Below are 16,437 nucleotides of genomic sequence, written 5' to 3'. Positions count from 1 at the left end.
AACCCACTCAAATGATGGTTTTAATCCTCCAAAATAGCATCATACTGTTGGATTAATGTCTAAGTCCATAACTATAATTGGTAAGACTTGACCCGACCCGGCATGGTCCATTTGGGTTGCATGGCATCATGCACTTGGATAGACTATAATGAGAGAAATAAGACACTTATGGTTATTAATATATTATTAGTTCTAGTATATTAATATATTATAAGAATAATAAGATTATTTAATTAGTATTGATCAAGAATTAATCTAGGATTAATTAAGTGATCAAAAGAAGACTAATTAAATATATGGGTTAATTGTGTAAATCATCCATACTTGTATAGTGGGCTAATGCTCCATGGATAATCAAGTTGGGCTAAAACCCATAGGATGGTCCATGGATGCTCCATGGTGTATTTGAACCCATGGATCCAAGGAAATGGAAAGCCATGACAATTAAGGTTTACCCTTATTGTAACACTATATAAAGATCACATTCTTGGGAAAAATCGGACACAAGAAAGAGTAAGAAAGGGCTAGCCGATTTTCATGAAGTGTAGAATTCTCTCTAAGTTATTCCAAGTGTTTATGGTGTTGTGTGAACCATTTGAGGTGTCACACTTGGGGCACTAGGCACTCAAGCTTCATGAAGACATTCTACATCAAAGAGGTATGTATTCTATCTTGTTATATTGATAGTTTTGTATGCTAGATTAGGATAATACCTTGGATGTTCATATTTGCATGTATAATAGAGAAAACATAGATCCAAGGTATTTAGGGTTGCATGTACACTTAGGAGTGTTAGAATGCTCATAACCCAACAGTGGTATCAGAGCCTAGGCTTGTTTTCTTGTTATACCTGCAATAGAAGCTGAAAAAACGAATTTTTTGCTGTCTGATCATCAGACTCGGCGAGTCCATTAGGAGACTCGGCGAGTCCATGCCTAAAATGTGATCAATTCGATCCAACTCGCCGAGTTGGTTCATGCAGTCAATGAGTTGGACCCTAGAGAGCATATTTTCGAGGTTTTTGGCTCGAAATGGACTAGGAACATTACCCTAAGTTGTTTTTGAACTAATAAAGTTGTTTTTGATGTGGTAATGTTCATGCTAATCCATTTTCAAAGATAATTGTCAATAGATTCATGTTTTGTATTAGTTTAAGGTTTAGACTAATTACACGAAAAAGTTTGATTTGAATTATCTTGTTCTTATGAGTTGCTTAGATTAATAGAAAAGTTAATTGAAATAGTTGTTTTCAATCCATTTTAATCTAAGAGTTGAGTATAAAATGTGTTTGTGTAACTTGTCCTCAAGTTACATGAAGAGTCACATTAAAGACTCATAAAACTCATAAAAGTTGGCAATGGTTACAAAATGATGAGTCTTGTGTCATTGAATATTTTTTTTTATGACTCCATAACTTGTCCTCAAGTTATGGAAGTTCAAGAGTCACTTCATTAAAGAGTAAAAGTGTAACCTTAATTAATTCCATAAGTTATAAAAATAAAGAAAAGTTAATTATTTTATTAGTTTAAAGTCTTCCATAAGTTATGGAACTTGAAGGGTTTTTGGATTAAAACTACTTTAAACACATAAGTTATGTAAAGTTTTCTCTTATGAATACTTTAATTCCAAGTTAGCCCTTAGAATTTTAAAAGTTAAAATTCAACCCTTATACTTTATAATATTATAAGTTAATAATATATACATGTATAAGAGTAAAGTCGGTCTTACCGCTAGTACGCCTCATTCACGAAGCCGGTCTATAAGGTGGGTATAAGGTTGTTGCCTGTAAAATGACAACTTAATGGGTGTCCACTCTCACCCACCGCTTGCTTGACTGGTGGAGGGTCGTTAGCCGAACGGGTTTGACATGACTATAATTCTCCCTTCATTAAAAGTATTAATGATAAATACTAAGTAACTAAACTCTTAATAATTCCCAATCTTAGTTACTTAGGAAAAATGTGAATAAGGTGCTAATCCATGAAATTACACTTTGCACTTTGTTTAAGTCGGTTAGTGGAGCGTGTGTGGTTAACTGGCACACTAACTTGGACTTAACAAGGTAGGTAAAGGGTGACTTAATGTTTATCATAGTATCGATGGAGCGTGTGTGGTTAACCGGCACATCGATTGAGGGGTAAACAATTAAGGGTACCAAGTAATTTGCATGGTTACTTCACACCTTGTTTTGTGATCCTCGGCATCCCAGTTACAAAACCTGAAGGGCACACTCGAGATTGAAACATGCCATTGAATCGTCATTCACCTACCTTCAAATATTTTATAGCTTGGATTACGGCATCCCTCTTCTAAGTTATAAAATAGTTTGTCGGGTCCTAGCCTTGATATTTCATATTGGGTGTCATATTAAGGACTTTAAAATCAACTATCTTGAATATCTCCCAAAAGATGTCTGGTTTAGACATTTATGATCTTCCCAAATCTCTTGAAACAAGCTTTCCTAAATGAAGATGATGTCCCATGGAAATCATACTTCTTTTCACCTCCTCAAATTATTCTCCCTAACCCACAAGTTCAAAGTCACTCAAGCCCTATTGGCAAGGTAAGGTCTAGGTGTGATCAGATCTTGGAGATGTAGTCACATATTGACAAGCTAGGAGAGAAGGGTGTCAAAGTCTTGAGAAAGTTGGTGGTTCAACTACTTTCTAAGTCACATAGTGAGTTCTTTTGGAACACCTATGAAACAGACTATGACAAGACCCTTAATGATTTTATCTATTTGTTAAGATCAACTTCCTCAAAACTTGATGGACATTGACAATAGTGACATAGGAAATCCAGAAAAACATTCTCTTCCCAATGGAAAGGGATCGGCCATAGTCAACTCGGTTGAACAAATGGTAAAGAGAAAAGCTAAGTCTGTGATAGTCCCGTGTACCATTATCAAAGGGTCCATATGTTTATATTGCCAAAGAAAGGGTCATTAGTTGCGAAGCTGCCAAATTTACCTAAGGATGTTAAAGTCAATAAGTTTGACTCTACTTCAGGTAAAGTCCACTATCTAACTCTTCTAAGTTTCTATTCTGAGATTCTTATTACATGATGTGACTGGGTCACATGTTGATGTTTTAAGAATCAAAGGAAAAGTGAAGGAACTTAAAGAAAGAATATGCTGAATCTGATCGCATAGATGGATTTCTATCGCATAGTTTGAAGATCAGATTCTTGAGCTACTTCTTAGGAGTTATGAGGTATTGCTTAGGAATAGATAACAACAAGTTTTCATATGGATTGTAAGGATAAGTTTTTCCGCATAGTTTTAAAATAAAAGAAAATTTTTGATTTTATTTATTTTAAAATATCCTTACAATGGCATTTGAGGAAAAATTGTTGCTTATATGATTCCATTAATAGCAAGAGTGGAAATATGAAATTGATTCCTTCATTTGAGGTAATGTCTAAATTTACCAAATAAGGAAAGTTTCTCATCATCCAAAGTCTCAATTGGACCGGGACTTGGAATCCTGCAAGTTCTATAGCATGATGAATGAGAACTTTCAAGTATTGGAAAAATTAAGACTAATTACTTGTTCACATGGATGTGTGAGTCAAGTAATGGACTAAGGGATCGAGTACATAGTCATGTGCACCGATTAAGTCCACCACAAAAGATATAAGGCTATTCGTCATAGTTTACTAAAGCTCAGTAAATATGATTATACTTACAAGCGTAAGTGAAACTCTGAGACATTGGAAAAGGTTCCAATGAATGGCAGAGAAAATAAGAAGAATCAAATTAGGCAGAAGGATAAAACTTTCTCAAATCTGAAAAGATAGGAGAGTACTTTAGTATCAGCTTTGTGATCATCTCAATGATTAAGAAACCATATCAAAATTAGTTCTCTAAGGAAGTCTTAGTGCATTCTTATGACTAAGAAGAAGGGATCTTGAATTGTTGAAGTGGTTAAATCAAGAAGATGAGTCATACTTCGTTCCAATACAAGTCTTTGAGTCATACTCCAAGATTGTAATTTGAGTGAAATGTCTTAAAGAAGGTTTAAAAACACTTATCAAATGCAAGAGTAAAAGTTTCCTACTCTTGTACACTTGATATTGGTAAGTTGTGATGTTTTGGATAAAACAAAGACCAACTAAGGCCAATTGTGTGAAGTGTTTGTCTTGGTTAGAATCCTCACTATCTCTTGGATGTTTGACAATGGAGTCTTATAGGTCAAGAGGACAGTGGGAGGCTTAAAGGTCTTGAAAGTCTCAAGAACTAATCAAGAATAAAACCTGAAGTTCTTCACTAGCACACGACTTAAGGTTTATAGCCTATCGTGTTGACATATTATGTGCCCATTCCAGTTAAAGTTGGCTTTGCATATGAGTTCTTAGAGTTCTCAATTGGTTGCACAACAACTTGGAAGCAATGGCAGGCCCTTGAGCTGCCAGGTGGCAAGAAGTTAAGATTGAGTTCAGTCCATATGAGTTTAGATTTGTCATTATCCTTGTCTTGTGACTATGGTTTTGACAATTCACATGGATAAGAACACATACACCATTAAATCTAAGTGTCATAAGGTTTCTCTCCGATTCATGAAAATGATGGTGAGGAAACACTTTCACTAAGTAGATTTTAGTTAGATAGCAATTGTGATATTTGCATTCTCAAAGTCGTTAGTGGAGCGTGTGTGGTTTACCGGCACACTAACCTGGACTTGTGAGAAGTGGCAAAAAGGTCTAACCATTATGATTACGACATCCCTCTTCATAATTGTTTAGACACACAAGTGTGTTATCTAAGGGAAGGTGTATGATTTTGATAAAGTTCTATCAAAACAATCCAGTATCAGAAATCTGAACTTTGGTAAGAAAGTCAATAAAGTATTGATTTCTAGAAGTCCAACTGATTTCTGAGTACATGTCAAAGCTAGTGGGAGAATAAGTGTTATGCTAATGATCATCATGTTAGTGGGAGCATGATAATTATGATAAGTATTGCAAGTTAGAAATGTTAATTATAGTAAACAAAAGGTTTCAATTGGGAAAAAGTTGTTTTGCTATAATTAAGGGAGAGGAAATTATACTTCATCTCAAATCTATAAGCTTAGATCGTGAGGTTTTAATCATTTAGTCAAGGAAATATATATGATTTTCATTTTGGAATGGCTCAACATAAGGAAATTATGTATATGGGTCCATTATTTGCGTTCTTAAATTCGATTATGATTACGGCATGCCTTTTCATAATCTAATTATGAGAACTTGGCAAATAGAAATGGAAATGTTATAGCAAAAGACTGGTTTAGTCTTTATGTGAGACATCATGAATCGTGTCCCATATGCTTTGAATATAGGATCGATTACATGTGCTATATTCATCCTTTCTAAATTTTTCCAAATGCCTGGGGCGTTAAGAAAGGAAAAGGTTTAGAACTGGATATGACTAAAAGGATTAAACAATTGTCGAGGACAATCTAAGGTTTACCAAAGATTGGTTGCTTAAGGATAGTTGGAAGTTTAGCGATAATTCTGGAAGGACCATATTAACATAATCTATAAGGAGGCAACTCTTGTTCAGAAGTGATAGTCAAAATGGAATCTGGAAATGTTTCAAAGTTAGAAATTATTCAATCTGTGTAAGATTAGGAAACTTAATGCAAGAAGGATGTTCCCAAGGAGCTGATCTCCTTTGGAATGCTCTGTAATGGTTGTTGTCAAGTCTTTCTGACTTCGTGCATAATCATTACAAGAGGATCAATGCATATAAGTTTAGAATCTAACAGATTTCAGTAAATGACATGCATTTGGAATTCTTGCATTTGCAGTAAGGATTTGGGAGTGTGAAAAGAGAATCATTGAAGTTATGTTCAATTGATCTAGTTCAAAAAGTAAAGATCGTAGACAAACATAGTATGCATACTTGGTGTATGGCATGACTAGTGTTTAGAAAACATAGTGTACATGCTTGGAGCATGGGACAACTATTGTTTTAAATTCAAGAATAAAATTGATAGCTGAAACAATATACAATGAATAATGTGTAATCATATGGTGATAAATAAAAGGTGTTTTATTTATGTTCATAGGTTTTGATACCATATTGGATTCAATTATTATTGTGTTTCACTTTGCATGTTTTGACTTCCTGAATAAACTAGGTTATTCTTCCGGAATGACTAAGTTATTCAAACCATCCACAGTCGGTCATATGTTGGAAGTAGATATGAATTAAGACTATCATGGCTTGGCTTGTAGAGGTCTAAGGTGTTGGACAAAGGGCTACAACACTCATGAGTGCTCATAAGTTCTGAGTATTGGATTCAACCCGCGCTCATTGGAATCACTTCATGGATTTTATCACGAGTGATCATGAGACGATAATATCTTATATTCTTCAAACCTAGAGATATGAGTTGTTACTATGAGTTGGTTGTACATTGATTGCACGAAACCGCATTTGGTAACTCGGTGCTATAAAACATGCCTTTGTGTATGATTCAACAAGTAGTAGAACAAGCCATATGAGTCGAATTTTATCCATTCCTTTTACCTTCGGGATAAAAGCGATATCTGTGGGCCCCTCGATGATTTGATGATGACAAATGGAAGTGCTCGGCCGGGCCAGGACTGATTTGATTTGTTCAATTAGTCAGTCGTCATAAATCGGAAATCGGAAAACAATAAATGGACAGAGAGAATGATTATAATCCATGTCTCTGTCCATATGATATCTAGAATGGAGGAATATATGATCCCTTATCTAATGGACAAGTCATTGACAAAGGTCAGAGTTCATCTACAAGGTCAAAGTTCGACAGAAGCTTTTGAGAGCTACGATTACCAATTGGTTCCTGAAGTCATACGCAATAATAGTTTTAGACTTATCCAAGTGGGAGACTGTTGGATTAATGTCTAAGTCCATAACTATAATTGGTAAGACTTGACCCGACCCGGCATGGTCCATTTGGGTTGCATGGCATCATGCACTTGGATAGACTATAATGAGAGAAATAAGACACTTATGGTTATTAATATATTATAAGTTCTAGTATATTAATATATTATAAGAATAATAAGATTATTTAATTAGTATTGATCAAGAATTAATCTATGATTAATTAAGTGATCAAAAGAAGACTAATTAAATATATGGGTTGATTGTGTAAATCATCCATACTTGTATAGTGGGCTAATGCTCCATGGATAATCAAGTTGGGCTAAAACCCATAGGATGGTCCATGGATGCTCCATGGTGTATTTGAACCCATGGATCCAAGGCAATGGAAAGCCATGACAATTAAGGGTTTACCCTAATTGTAACACTATATAAAGATCACATTCTTGGGAAAAATCAGACACAAGAAAGAGTAAGAAAGGGCTAGCCGATTTTCATGAAGTGTAGAATTCTCTCTAAGTTATTCCAAGTGTTTATGGTGTTGTGTGAACCATTTGAGGTGTCACACTTGGGGCACTAGGCACTCAAGCTTCATGAAGACATTCTACATCAAAGAGGTATGTATTCTATCTTGTTATATTGATAGTTTTGTATGCTAGATTAGGATAATACCTTGGATGTTCATATTTGCATGTATAATAGAGAAAACATAGATCCAAGGTATTTAGGGTTGCATGTACACTTAGGAGTGTTAGAATGCTCATAACCCAACACATACTTAATTAGAAATCACTAGAAAGGTATTAGGGGCTTTAAACTTCCCAAAACTCTAAGGATTAGAGTTTACGGCCATAAACTCCTTTAGGAGTGGTTCCTTGGCCGTAAACTCATAGATCAAGCCCTTAGAGGCCTCAAACCCACTCATGCCTTTTGGGAAAAGTGCTTAGAATAAATCAATGAACAAGCTAGAAGCATCAAACACCCAAGAATATGACCTTGGGAGTTTAGAGCCGTAAACTCCCTTGGGTTAGGACGTAAACTCCAAAATAGTCCATGTTAATGCTTTAAACCCATTCACACACTAGATATTTGAGTTTAGCAAAGTTCCACAACTGATAGGAGACCCGTAGCACCCTTAAACGCTACCCGAGACCCCAAACACTTAACCAAAAGTGTTTTCCGCTCCTTTGAGCGCGTATATTTGTGTAATTAGCATTAAATATACTAATTGTATGTGTACATATGTTATCATATGTTAAATAGGTCATTGAGTGTGTTCGAGCCATTACGTGGCACCGAACACCCAAACAGCAGTCTCGTCGGACCTACTTACACCAAGTGAGTTCATACCCCTGAATGAACCTTTTAATGTTTTTAAATGTTTTATAGGGGGGGGGGGGAATACAAGTTAAACATGCTAGTTATCATGTCAATCACATGTGATTGATAACCCGCATGCACAAGATTTTACCACTTTACACTGTTTTACCAAGTGGGACACTATAATGATTTTTACTTATTTCATAGCTTTTACTTATACTGATTTATCCAAATCCATTCTGAATTGGTTTATGAAAATCCTCTAAGGTTTTTAAACATATTTTACAAAAGAATACAATTTGTGATTTTCTCTGTACATAAAGGCTTTTCATTTAAGATTTCCCTTTTTGACGTATACTTGTACTTGTTAAATACTGCTACTTCGCTTATACTTATTTTATACTCTGACTCGGTAACACTTTCACTTATACCTATAGTCGCTTATATACTTGATGACGCTTCTACTTATTCACGCTCTTACTTAGTAATATCGACTCTACTTCACTTATACTTGATATCGACTCTACTTCACTTATACTGGATATCTACTCCACTTCACTTATACTTGATACGCTCTCGCTTCACTTATTGTCGCCTCTACTTCGTGATACGCTTATACTTGTTCGACACTTCTACTTCACTTGCGACCGCTCCTACTTCACTCGTTAGACACTCCTACTTCACAAGAATCACTTATACTTGATACACTTATACTTTACGATTATGTTATTCCACACTGTATGAATTCACACCACGAGGATATGTCTTCAATTATTACACACTCATTCGTAGTTAGATGTACGTCTGTGCTTATATAGATACATATAAGTAATGATTGAAAGACTTAGGAAGGCTCATCCGCCCTATTTCCTTTTCTTCGTTGAGATGTGGTCTGGTGGGATCGGGTGGCCGTCCGAAAGTCGTTTGGTTCATTACTTATATACTATGTATATGAGTATGGACATACAGGAAATTCTCCAGTCAGTTCTGTTAAGAGTCTCTACCTCTAGTCTACACTTACATTAGAAACCCACTCCCCCCTAGTAACACACTATCCTCTATTTGGGATGCATCTTCGGGACGCGGCCTTCTCCGTCGTCTAATTGGTAACCAGAGTCTCCTGTAGGGAGAGCGGACATTGTGTGTATAGGCCTATACGGGATTGACAACCCCGCACCCTGAATGCTAGCTACAGTCCACGGCCTACCAAGCCAAGGGGTGACAAATGTCATATTATATAGATGCTTGTAGGGCGTCTAGAACTCTAGTCAGTATGGTTACGAGTATCCTGGGTTGCCTTATAATTCATGGCTTTAAGGTAACGGTATTTCGTCAGCAATTTACACTGTATGCTGATGTCACCTTTTTTAGAGTCATACTGTTTGACCTTGCTAGATGTGTCTTTCATGTGATACTGTCTGCGGTCTGTAGTCTCTGTTTTGACCTTGCGAGATGTACCTTTCATTTGGTATCGTCTGAGGTCCGTCTTCACTGTTTTGACCTTGCGAGATGTACCTTTCATTTGGTATCGTCTGAGGTCTGTCTTCACTGTTTTGACCTTGCGAGATGTACCTTTCAGTTAGGTATCGTCTGCGGTCTGTCTTCACTACTTTGACCTTGCGAGATGTACCTTTCATTTGGTATCGTCTGCGGTCTGTCTTCACTGTTTTGACCTTGCAAGATGTACCTTTCATTTGGTATCGTCTTCGGTCTGCGTTCACTGTTTTAGACCTTACCAGCTGTACCTTTCATCTGGTGCTTTATGGGGTCTGTGTCTCCATTTGTTAGGCTGAACCAGGTGCGACGTTAGTTCAATACTCTCCTAGAGTCTATGATTCTTTTGTCTTAGCTAGCAGTCCTCACTGTTGAGGCATATGTTATTCCCTGATGTCTCTTGCTTTCTTTAATAATCAAATTCAGTATTTTGATAATAATATCAATTAAGGAAAACTTCGTTTTACCATATTACACTGACCAGTCTTGGTAAAAGGCTGCTTTTGTTAAAGAAACTATAGGATTTTCTGGGAAGAACTCTAATACACTGAAATCTCTTAAACTATCACTTTATTAAGTTATTTGAATGAAATGTCACTAAATGCTTATGAACTCACCAGCATTTGTAAAAATGCTGATACTCACTTTTCAAATAACTTGTATTCTCAGGTTAGCATTAGACAGGTACATCCCCGAAGCTGTTGATGAAGATAGCTTAGTACCACGCTGTATTTATTCTATTACTTGTATCACTTTAAATTGTTGTAATGTAACCTTGTAAAACTATTACTATTAATGCAATGTTTTGTTGTACTTTGATTACTATAATGCATGTGTTGCGATACTTGACATGATGTCATCCACCCCAGAACGTTTCCGCCGTTCTGTTTTTGGGGTGTGACAGATTGGTATCAGAGCATTGTTTATAGTGAGCTAAGTATATCAATTCATAAAATATATACAACCTATAAATACAAAAGGGATAAAACACTCTGACCAAGAATTATACTTTAAAATATAACCATATTTTACCAAAGTATAATAACATCCAGACTCTAAACACTCGAACCCAAGTATCACAAGAATAAAAGTCTTCGGATGTTGAGCACTACAGACAAATCTGGGCAGTTATGTAATCGTACGCTGGAATAAATGTAACCTGATCAACTACCTTTATTCGAGATGCGATGAACGTGTGCTCGGGAGTGATTGTGGTGTGCAACAGGTCTGAAACTTACCAACTAGGATTTGCTAGAGCCAAACATAAAGTTAAAATACTATAGGAGTATTTTAGAGCGCTAAAAGATTCACACTAATCCCAGAATGACATATCAGAAGATAAGAAAACAAACAAGAATTTGAAATACCATAGGGGTATTTAAGATACATAGATAACCTGGTGTGAGAACTAAAAGATCCTTATTGATATACCTACAACTACAGAGGGTGCACATCTAAGGTTTTATATAATAAGGATCCCATAGGCTAAGAATGTGTGGTTTCGCTCTATTTCCTTTTCCTCGTTGGGATGTGGTCCTAGAGTAGTATCACGTATTCGAAGGCCTATCAGATCTAAGCTATATATGATTTGTATACCCTGTGTAATCGTAGTAGGACTCGATATGGATCATCCAGCGAAATGTTAATAATCTGTTAGGATTCTTTAGACATTTCCGTTCTCGCACGAACCCTGTAGAAAACCCTACCCACTTCAGTGCATAACAGAAGAGTTGAATTCAACCCCGAAGAGGTTCATTGAGAAGATTTCCTGTTCGAAAATAAATGAAGTGGGTCGAGACTATTGAATACACCAAGTGCCCATGTTCTTTAAGGGACATTGGTGAGAAACTCGCCTAAACTTCGGAGATTCCCAGTCATCCATCATGAAGTAATGACACCCATAGTTGGAATCAGAGGGAAGGCGGAGTAGAAATTCAATATGTCCATACGAGAAGAGAATCCTAGGAAACTGCCCGAAGGAAACCAACGTCGATTTCAGTCAAAGATACGAGGCAGACCGAGGGAGCCAGTACGTGGAACCCGAGAAGTGTCTTTTCCTCGTGTTCGTCACGCTAATACACCCATAAAATAATACAATTTAGTGAGTTAGTGGCTACACTGCTCACGCTATGTGTTAGGTAAATCGCCTTGTTCCCGTTGCCAGTAATACGCTTAGAGCGGATCCCCACACATCTGTGTGGTTGTTTAGCCATAAGCCCTCATGAGCCTCTCTTTCCACAGCTTCGTTCCGAACTGTTCTCAAATCTCTCCAGACTGGAGAGTGAAACCTTTCTCAGTATAAACGTAACTTAGTAGGAACGACTCGCATCTTATGGCCTTTTTCTGATACTCATACACCCACTTCGATTACCAAAACTACATCATAGGGATGTAGGTCGACGTTCAAACAACCAATACTTGAGGCACGGGAAAAATTTATGCCTAATGCGATCGGGACAGAAATGTCCAGGGTTAACCATCGTCTCTCATTGCCTTGTATTCCTTTCGTGTAGTAAAACCATGCCACTGAAGAAGCGTAACCAATCCACAAGCAAGAAACCTACTCTCTTATTCGATGAAGCTACATTCCAAGCTGCAGTCTCCGCACCCGTAGCAGCTGTCATGGCTCACCTCAATGCTAACAACGCCAATATTAGCAAGGTGCCCGTCGGAAATTCCAATCCTGACAATGGACAACATCAACCCACACTTCCATACTCAGTCACCCAAGAACCTCAACCGAACCCACTAAAGAGAAAACTCAAGATAGAGGAGGGAAGTACCTCGACTCAAGGACCTTCCGAAGGGCAACAAGCTGAGCCAGTCTGTACCCCTATCAAACCTTCCCTCCCGACTCCAAGAAGACCGTATCTAGGAGACCTTCCCCACTGTAGCAAGTGCAGCTACCATCATCATGGTGCCTGCCGGGAACTCTATTGTGCTAGGTGCGACATGAAGGGGCATAATGCTCGTGTATGCAGAACTCCGGTGGAACGTATTGCATCAATCGCTGATGCGGCGGCCACTCAGGTTTGCCGCCTATGTGGCAAGTTTGGACACTTCAAGAAGCACTGACCATCTGAAGGGAAAGACAAAGACACAGAAGGAGCCTGACCCTACTGCTTAGGGAGAAACGTCAAGGAACTCGGTAGATTTTTTGTACGACTCTCGATCTCGGATAACTAAGCTAAGAACAATAAAAGACTAATCCAAATGCAAATTCTTTCCAGTAAGGCGAAAGTCGCAGCACTGTTATAAAACTTACAATTTATTAGGTAAAACTATAGTGGCTAAACATATACGTTACGGCCGTGTCTATTTAAGATGGATAGACCTAGAGTGAGCGAATGCCGCCTCATTTCCTGTTCCTTGTTTGGTTGTGGATTTAAGGCGGGGTCGCTCAGTCAACAGTCCTCCCCACCTTAAATATACATGACTAGTATATGTGAGGTGATTATAGAAATGCCTTGTGAGAATACGTTCATGAAAAGATACTCTATTCGGAAACACTTAGAACTCTCTATAGTTCCGCGTCGACTCTACCGGTCCAAGTATCCGCGATAGTGATACGTAGGACGGAACCCGAGATGCCTAGAACTAGTGTGCCTGTTCGGCACATGACTCTATCGATCTTCACTTTACATCATGGCGGATTGTGCCAACTTCGACGACTCTATTGATCATGGTTTGACTACGTGCAACCATGTGTACATTCTTAGTGCTGTGTAAAAAGAGCTTTCTCCATAGCCATATCGGCAAATAAAGGTTATCCCGAACCTGAACATAACACAAATAAACAAACCTAAGGCGATCCGTCAATCGTCCCTCTTATCTTAAACGTTTTCGAAGTACCCAAGGGAGGGTACCATACACTGTTGACCGACCCCTCGTAGTCAGATGAACACCGAAGCGAAACACACTACAAGATACTCCAGAAGACAACAACCAACCGAAGCATACTCCGTAGATTCCCCCGGAAAACCCTTCGCACCTCGCACATCAGGTTCGTGAACCCAGAAGATAGAACTCATGAGACTGACTGCTATAACCAGGTATATGCATAAGGGTGGCATATAATTGAGATAAAAAAGATTTAAGGTGTGTGTTTCCTCCCTATTCCCTGTTCCTTGTTGGGTTGTGGGTTTGGGGTGGAGTCGCACAGCTGAACATCCCACCGACCTCAATTGTACACTACTCGTATACATCCGGTAATTGTGGTTAGACTAGGCATGAGCCCCACCATGGACCTCTTCGCAAAACACTTTCACCCTATTCCCTAAAATAGGAACCCGAGTCAAGAAAATCATTACGGGTTGAACTCTTAAGAGTTCCGAGTGAGAAGATTCTATACTCACTAGATTCAACCTAGACCATGAAAACTCAGAACCTTCGGATGAGTAGTTGCAGTAAATGCTTTAACTACTCAGACACCTCGTCCATCAGTCATAGTCAAGTGGTGCTTATCATCCTCCACCCTCTCGCAAGGAGGAAATCGTCATCACCCGGTAGACGATGAAATACATTCTCCGAAGTGAACACTAGGATACCGAGAACCACAGGATAACCTTCGCAGCCAAGAATATTTGGGCAAGTGTGATAGTAGCTGCGTTAAACCTCATGACCCGGATCCCGAAGGGATCATAGGCTTGACACCAGCTCTGGTGTTAGTCGAAGGGTTATGGAGGAACATACACCTTCCACGCTAGGATAAACCACAGTCTTAGAGATTCATTGGACTATTAGGTGTTCCACTAATACTATCTCATGCAGAGATAATAGAACCACCTCCCGAGATAGTCCAACGTTCATCTAGTGAAACCCTATCTCCCCGACCCTCAGGGTTTCCGTATCTCAAGCGTCGTTTTGCAGGACCATTTTGCACGAGTTTGGGATAGACGCTCTATAGCAAACCGATAACCATAGTCGCGCAATCCACACGGCAATATAGAAAGTATCTATCAGCCAGTTGAAAGAAAACACGAAACCGAAGACCACCCGAACTTCCTAAGGACTAACCTGAAGGACTACACATCCAGTACAAGTGAGAACGTTAGGAACTTCGGAATGGTGATCAAGCCAGTGTTGGTCTTGCCATAGAAGTACACTATGTTCTAAGTACTGAAAAACTCTACCTTTCCGAGAGTGTTGGACCATCCGAAAATCCTCATGGAGACATCGTCCAACCCTTTTCAGGCCGCTACTACTTTCGGATATACCACAAGGTTCACATTCGAACGACCCATTTCTTAGACTTGACTTGATAGGTGATTTCCCGACAACACTCTTCGTACCTCACTCATCTTGATAGAATCCATCGAGAACCCTAACCTTGTAGATACACCAGTTGGAACCCACTAGCTACACAAGACGGAATCCGCATCCCGTACGCGAGGGTCTGTTGAAATGACAAACACAGACCAGAGATCACTTGGGAACGCAAGGACAACCACATAGGAAGTACTCTCTTACCTCTACATGGCCATTCATACCTACTTCCCTGCCTAGACCTGGATTTCGGGACGAAATTCCCTTTAACGTGGGGATGATGTGACAACCCAAGTTGCCCCGTTACATTTCCCCGTTACCGTTAACGGAATATTCCACTGTTCAAAAGTTCCGTTAATGAGAAGTCGTCAAATTTAATACACATTTCAATTGTGTATGTTTATACGCCGTTAATTCGTGATAAAAGGAAATAAAAATACATAACACATATTTCCATTTACTTGGAAAATATTAGTTTATTATTACGACCACTAAATCGGGTGCGACCTAAAGCCCCGTTTAATGGCAGTATCGGGTAGAATTCCACTGTGTCCTGACTTAAAACCCTATGTAAGGGTGAGTGGAGTCCATTGGAGACTTTTTACACTCTCTCTATTCTCTTTCTCTAGACTCGTTTTAGCCTTGAATCCGCAACCAAACGCTTCCAAATTGTAAGTCCGCTTACCCTAGCTTATTCTAAACATATTGATGTGTGTTTATAGCCCAAAAATCGAACTTAGAAGCAATGGAAAGGGAGTTTACGGCCTAAGCATCTCCTTAGGTCGTAAACACCCAAAACAAGGCCAAAATGACCCAAACTTGTCCCTAATGGCTTGGAAATAAATTGAGGTATTAGCCTAGGAGTGTTTAAACATTAAAACTCATGAAATTGGGGGTTAAAAAAGAGTTTATGGCCCAAGCACAAGCTTAGGCCGTAAACTCCCCAAACATGCCCAAAATGTTGGTTTTTGTCCCCCAAATGGCCTTAGACTATTTCTATAAAATGCTAGAAAGGATTTAAGGACTAAAACACAACAAATGGAGGGGTAAAAAGGAGTTTACAGCCCAAGAAATTGTCTAGGCTGTAAACTCCCCAAAACCCACTCAAATGATGGTTTTAATCCTCCAAAATAGCATCATACTTCATTAGAAATCACTAGAAAGGCATTAGGGGCTTTAAACTTCCCAAAAATCTAAGGATTAGAGTTTACGGCTGTAAACTCCTTTAGGAGTGGTTCCTTGGCCATAAACTCATAGATCAAGCCCTTAGAGGCCTCAAACCCACTCATGCCTTTCGGGAAAAGTGCTTAGAATAAATCAATGAACAAGCTAGAAGCATCAAACACCCAAGAATATGACCTTGGGAGTTTACGGCCGTAAACTCCCTTGGGTTAGGCCGTAAAATCCAAAATGGTCCATGTTAATGCTTTAAAACCATTCACACACTAGATATTTGAGTTTAGCAAAGTTCCACAACTGATAGGAGACCCGTAGCACCC

The sequence above is a fragment of the Lactuca saligna genome, chromosome 8 (genome assembly GCF_052625555.1).
Source record: "Lactuca saligna cultivar CGN05327 chromosome 8, ASM5262555v1, whole genome shotgun sequence".
In the NCBI taxonomy this organism is placed as follows: Eukaryota; Viridiplantae; Streptophyta; class Magnoliopsida; order Asterales; family Asteraceae; genus Lactuca; species Lactuca saligna.
Note: the sequence above shows the minus strand (reverse complement) of the source record.